Genomic DNA, 7,079 nt, shown 5'->3' on the forward strand with positions numbered 1-7,079 from the left:
AAAATACAACAGCTTAAATACGCGCGTGGACGCCGCAAGCGGTCAGCAAAAACAGGTGACTTTGAAACCGACATCGAGGAGAGCGCGGCCACTAAAATAATGTTGCAGCCGGCTAGCGAGCTGCCGGACGGTCAGCAGCTCGGGAACAAGCCTGCGGGCATGGTCTAGGCGGGCACAGGGCAGCTAGTGGGTGAAGCGTTCACTGTAGAGCTCTACCACCTCTCCAGCTGCTTAGCTGGCCAAAGGAAGAAGCCCCGGCCGGCCGGAGTGTCACAGGCGCGTCATGCCTGTTTACACGATCCGCTGGCAGATTCAGCGTGGTCTGCAGCGGAGCTTTTTTAAACCCTTCTGGCTGATCAACGAGGCGTTCCACGGGGTTGCCACTCGGGTCCAGCTGATTTGGTGGCACTCACTACACATTAAAAATAAATTTGGTCCAAGTAAAATTTGAGTGCAGTGGTCCTTTAAATGAAGGTAAGATGCGGCGTGAAGAAGTAGAGCTACGCTTCTCTCCAGTCCTTCTTCCGCGATCTTGCCGCTCCCGGCAACCACTCTTCACGGGGGTTGTTACAGAGAAAACCCGGGCAAGCATGGGTGGCTTCGCTGCACTTCCTTCGCTCGCTGAACTCCTGACTAGTCCGGTATGTCAGATCGCGGGCATGCTGATGGGCAGCTTCGTTGCCAGGCACGTCGGCATGGGCTGGAGGCCAGATAAATTTTACGCGGTGTTGTGGAGGATGCTGCGGTAGAATTTGTGCGGCGGGGGGGGGGGGGGGAGACGAAGCCGCTCAAGAAAGTTCTGCATGCTTGTTGGCAGTCCGTAATAATGATGTCTGCAGGGGTTTGAGCAATTGCTAGGACTATGGCAACTTCTTCTGCCTAAAGTGCATAGGTGGTAGGAATTGATCCACTTGTGAGGAGGGCTTGAGCTGTAGTCACAACAGCGGAGTGTTGGTCGTACCGTTTGAAGATAGCTTTCGCTCTGGAGTCTCTGCGATCCTAGTGGTGTGTTGGATGCATGTTGCGGGGCAGTGGGGCCAAACCAAAAAATTGGCGAATTTCATGCGGAAGCTCAGTCGCATCAGCCTGCGGGTGTTGAAGCGGTGAGTGCAGGCACAGCTGGTTCAGAATTGTTCTGCCGGTGGTGGTGGAGCTCAGACGTCATAATTGGTTCAGACGATGAGCTTCGAGGAGTTCATCCAAAGTATTATAATCTCCCAAGTGTAGGAGTTTCTGTGCCGAGTTGCTGATAGGTAGTCCTAACACCAGATTGTATGCCTTGCGTATGATAGTTTGTACCTTGTCCTTTTCAGCCTTCGAGAGCACAGCGTTGGGAAGGGCATAAGTAACCCTAGAGAGGACAAAGGCTTCGACTAGCATTAGCACATCCGCCTTTCGCATACCTCTCGTTTTTGTGCTGACCCTGCGGATCATGTGGGAGACATGCTCCGTGGTGTGCTTAAGTCGGTCCAGCAGTTTGGTGTTGGAGCGATCCGCTTGTAGAAGCATGCCCAAGATTCTCACCTTCTGCGTTGGAACAATAGGGTGGGCATCCACTTCTAGGGAGATGGTTCACGATGCGGAAGGGAGTTTTTTACGTGGTGAGACAATAAGCAGCTCAGAGTTTTGTGGCGCACATGCTAGACCACATTGTCGTTCGTATTCACTGACAATTTCGGCCGCCTATTGTAGGTTGGTCTCCATTTCCCCCATTGACGCATGAGTAGACCATATGTGGATGTCATCCGCATACAATCCATGGCGTATGCCTGGTAAGGCATCCAGAAGCGGAGGGAGGCCTATGAGGGATATATTAAACAGCAAGGTTGAAAGGACCGCACCCTGGAGTGTGCCCTTGTTGCCGAGAGAAACTGAATTGGAATTTATATCTCCCACCTTAATAGCTTTTCGACCGTCGAGGAAGTAATGAATATTTTTGTAGGTGCGTTCCCCTCAGTTAAGGCCATTCAGTTGTTTAGGTATGGGTGTACGATTGACATTGTCAAACGCACCTTTTATAATCCAAGGCTAAGATGGCTTTCGGGTTATCCCTCAAGCACTTCAACATAACCTCTTCCTTCAGTTAAAGAAGGATCTCCTATGTGGAGAGGTGATTGCAAAATTCACACATAGTATGTGGGAACATGTTATTTTGTTCGGGGTACAGCTGTAGCCTTTTGTGGACGACGTGATCTAGAAGCTTTCCCAAACACGAGGTTAGTGATATAGGGCGCAGGTTCTCGGTGCGTTGTGGTCTTCCAGGCTTCGGAATAAGGCGCACCTTTGCCGTCTTCCATTCTTCCGGAAGTTGGCCAGACCTCCATACCGTGTTCAGGTGGGCAGTGAGTTCAATAATGGAATCGTCATCTAAGTTCGCTAGAAGCTTGTTGGTTATGCCGTCCACCCCTGGGGCTGTGTTGCGTCTCATGGTTTGCAGTGCCGCTTTTACTTCATGGAAGTAGCTGTCTTCATCCAGCTTGAAATTTGGTTGTTTCGAGTGCGGCTGTAGTGCGTTTTCGAATGTCCATCTGTAAACGCCACTACAGGTACACTCTTAGGCAAAAAGGACTAAAAGTTCGTCCTTTCGGGGACTAACGTCCTCTGCCACAATCATTAGTCCCTTTGGGGACTAACTGCGAGGGGACGAACGGTTAGTCCCCCACTCGGATGGTCCGTTCCGATACTCCCCAAGGACGAACTGCGTAGAGGGCAGAAAAAAGAAAAAAACTCGAGCACCGGCAGGGATCGAACCCCTGACGCCCGGAATTATACACAAGGAATCGGACGCGCTAACCGCTGGGCCACGCCGCCAGTTGGTTGTGGTGGCAGATAATATTCAAGTGTACTGTAGTTCTGTGCATAACGCAACAGATCCATTGCAACTGGTGCCCGATTTTCTATCTGTGCAAGCGAACGTGACCGCGTTTTGCGCCTTGCGCTTAGCGCTTTGCTAGGTTTAGGGACTATTGCTCAGTTCGATTCGAAGTAGAGCCTCACAACCATAGTTTTTCCGTAAATAACAATCAACTCGTCGTCGCCTAGTTGAGATAGGTAGCTGGGCGATCGGACGACTCATTTGTTTCCGCGCAACTTAGCGCAAGCTAAGTGCTTTCTTAGTGTTCGATACATATGTTAAGTGCTCTATGTAACGTATGTGAAAGGTGTCGTCTGTGTGAGTGTCAGAATAAGGAAACATGCCATATTTTCCTGCATCGGCGAAAGCGAATTCGGTGTTGCTTAGCCTGAATTCTTCAAATTCGCGTCGCTAGACGATTGCGACTGTGAAATGCAAGCGGGTTTTACAGCAGTTGCAGCATTGTCATAGCTTTGGTGCCCAAGGCAATTATGTACCGAGTATAAAAGATAACTTCGAGACGCTTACCTGTAGCGAGCATTTTTGTTTTGCAGTTGTCATCAGCAAGATGCGTTTTTTCTAGTCTGTTAAACATATACATATTCATTACGGTCAGGAATACACTTTTGCTATTCTCACTAATTTTTGAGTTACTGTTAAGGCGCTTGAAAGATTTCATTGGCCGTTATTATCTCGCACGAATCGTATGCAACACAGCGTATCAACATAACCTCGCCGAGAAGCGTATAACAATCACGCTTCGCCGCTCCTTGCCATTACCCGCCGCTCTACTAACCCTAGGCGATTTTCTTATAACTAACATCAATATTTTCTCCCATGGCCCCATATAAAGCACCCAGTGACTGCAATGCCTTGTGTTTTGGAAATATGAAACTGTTCGCAGACATATGCGCGAAAGGGCAACGACGACGCCATTAGGGGATTAACGACGCAGCAAAGAGACTAACTGCATGCGTTTCGTCTTCCCGTTACTCCTTATAGATCGGCGGGGACGAACAGTTAGTCCGAATTTATGCACACGGCACGTACTCTGCCGCAGATACTCCCCTTGAAGATGAACGGTCGCCCGCGAAGACTAACGGCTGTATTTTAGTCCCTATTTTAGTCCTTTTTGCCTAAGAGTGTATTTGTATTTGTCCAAGAGGTATTTGTACAAGAGGTATTTGTATTTTTCCAAGGAGGTATTTGTCCAGGAGGGACTTCATGAGGGCAGTGGAATCTCCTGGTTGAGAGTGAATTATTTTTTGCATGGTCTGATTTGACTAGGTCTTGCTTTTTGAAGGGTCCATGAGATATCTGAGCAGTCTTCAGGTCTTTGATGTACTGAGTTGGCCCCGGAGACTGTCGCGAAGGGATAACCAGCTTTCTTTGCACAGGTAAGCCGCATAGGGAGCGGCTTCTTTTGTTAGAAGAACTATCCTCCTTTTCAAAGGAGGATTGAGGCGCTGTCATTTCCAGCGTTTGATGAGGCGTCTTCTCGCTTCCTATAGGTGGAGGAGGTGAGGGTCTACACAGGGGGTTGTGTGGTTGTCCGCATTGTTCTTGTGAAAAAATTCATAGCCTTGCGGAGTTGGATGGTCCATTCCTGTAGAGTGGGCAATGTTGTGGTTGCACTGTGAAGTCGGGCTTGTTCCCTTCGCTCACGAAATTTAGGCCAGTCGATGGGGCTCGCCCTGCCCAGAGGGATAGCGTATTCTTCTCCAAGTATTGTCGTGGCTAGGATCGAATGGTCACTCTCCAGGTTTCCCGGTGTGAGACCACATAGCTGTGACCTTCCCCGTAGTGATGGAGAGATCAGGGGACGTGTCTTTGGAGATGATGTTACCCATGCGCGTGGGAATATCCGGGTCCGACAGCAGGATGAAGTTTTCCTCTTCAAGGATGGAATGCAAAGCGGTTCTTCTCTCGTTCGTATAGCTGTATCACAATAAAGGGTGTGCCGCATTAAAATTTCCTACGATAATGAGGGGATTAGACAATGCAAGGCGTTTGGCACGCTTGACGACGAAAGAGAGGTTTCCATCTTGGCCTCTTGGACGGCAATATATGTTTAGTAAGTAAAGACTCGACGTTACTTTAAGTTTCTTCGGAACAATTTCTGTTTGTATTCCAATTTTTTAGATGCGACGCATCTGTTTAACCCGCCTTGTCCCTCCGGCGTAGTCCGGCGGCGTCCGCATCCCTCCCCCATTCTCCTGGCCGCGCCAGCTGCGTGCTAGCGCCGCTCTCACCGTAGCGCTATCTGCGTGTTAGCGCTCGGCTGTGCTCGCTCCGTCACCGTGCCCATAGAGTTTTTTAGGAAGTCTACTAGAGAGGAAACTGCGCCTCGTAAGCCATGTCGTCATGGTGGTTCATGAGAAGACACCCTTTTTGGCTTGGGCTTGGCGTGGCAATTGGATTCTTAAGCGGTTTTTTGGGATTTGCTTTCTTCACTATGCATTAACACGTTTACAAACTACAAGGAAGCCGAAATCCTCCCGTTTCTATGGTAGCCGTGTTCAGTGAAACAGCAGGCAGTGCGTGATCGAACTTGACGTTGCCCTTGCCGCAGTCGAACGACGTATGGCTGAGCAGGTAATATGCCGCCGCGAAATTTGTAGCCGACGAAAAGAACAAACAAAACGTACTTCGAAGAAGACAAGATACGGCAGATACGGGCGCTTGTATGCGTCCTATCTTGCGTCCCATCCACGATGTCCAAGGCTGTGAGAAGTGTCTTGAATGCAACGGCCACTCCTGCGGACGCCTCGGGGATCTCTCTCACTAAAAAAAAAAAAATCTTCGGGCAAGTAGCGTCTTACCGTGGTTCCTACATCGGCAGAAAGAGGGGGACAGCTGAGATAAGTTCTACAATGAAAAAAATATTAACGAGATTGACAACGTTAAATGAGGTTTATTGGGTGATAGCTTAGTTGTTGCGCCGAGAGCACGCACTGAACCTGTATTGAATGCAATACTGCTTGGCGCAGTCACCAGTGCGAATGTGCGGTGACCTTGGATGCAGCCACGCTCATTGTGCCACATGGCCAATGTCATGTCAGACAGCGCGCCCTACAGCTGTATGTTTACGCTCTGAACCACAAACTCATTAGTGCTTACGTATCCGTAGCTTCCATTGTTTACCCCGCTATCGTTCCCGGTATAAAAACGTTGCACAAAATTTAAGCACTGATAACTCTTTTTGTAAGGTTATAATTCCTGATTAATTTGCATTGAATTTTGTCTTCAGCTGACTGCAATGTACGGCTTATTATACGTTCACAAGTCCAGCGTGGAAAAGTTGCTAGTGGGTCTTATAGCTACTGTTTTCTTCATTCTCGAGAACGCTTCGTGGCATACACGCTGCAGATAACAGCATTTGATGAGAACCAATAGGCTCGTTATTGAACGATCGCAACGCTCGAACAATTAAGGGGTAACCACATGCAGCGACGGCGACAAGCGACGCGAAACACGTAACGTAATGCGTACAACAAACAGTCTGGGCGACAGCGACAAACGGAAAAAAATTACGCCCATCTTCTCGCGAGGGAACCCTGCTGTGATGCGACGCATCGGGGGGTTCAATTGGCGTTTCCATTGGGTTGATTCTCTAAATCGGGTGAAACGTGTTGTGAACGCGAATGATGCATTCCATGACATGCGGGTGTTCTCATGTGCGGGAAGATGGGCGTAATTTTACTTCAGCGTTTGGAGTGACGCTGGTATTGGATTGTGTCACACCACTCGCTGAAGGGACCGTCGCTTCCGTCACGTCTTCATCGGAAGAATCGAGTCAAGCACGCAGTCGTCAAGCAAAGTGACGCGAAGTCGAACGAGAGCGAGCGCTGACTGAACCGCCGCAGCGCGCTACCCGCTTTATAGTCACAGCGCCTGAAGGAGAGGAGACAGCGGAGGAGAGTCGCGCATGCGCGCACTTGCGCGACGGGAGCGGAGCGAAGCGAGCGAAGCGCGCCAAGCGCGTGCACGTTGCTTGTTTATGATAATGTTTATTATGATAATGTTAATAGCTGTTGTTTATGATAATGAGACGGAGTGAGAGCGTTGCGCACAGCTGTCGGAGAGAAGAGCGGAGGAAAGTCGCGCATGCGCAGGTGGCGTGCGGGGGCGCCGACGCCGACGCAGGAGGGACATGCCTCAGAGCAAGAGATCAGCCGCATCTAAAAAAATAATGCATTGCTGCCTATGCCCCCCGTCGTCGTTG

Source organism: Haemaphysalis longicornis, unplaced genomic scaffold, assembly GCF_048455015.1.
Source record: "Haemaphysalis longicornis isolate Haplotype H1 unplaced genomic scaffold, Haemaphysalis longicornis Haplotype H1 scaffold_5, whole genome shotgun sequence".
NCBI classification, from domain to species: domain Eukaryota; kingdom Metazoa; phylum Arthropoda; class Arachnida; order Ixodida; family Ixodidae; genus Haemaphysalis; species Haemaphysalis longicornis.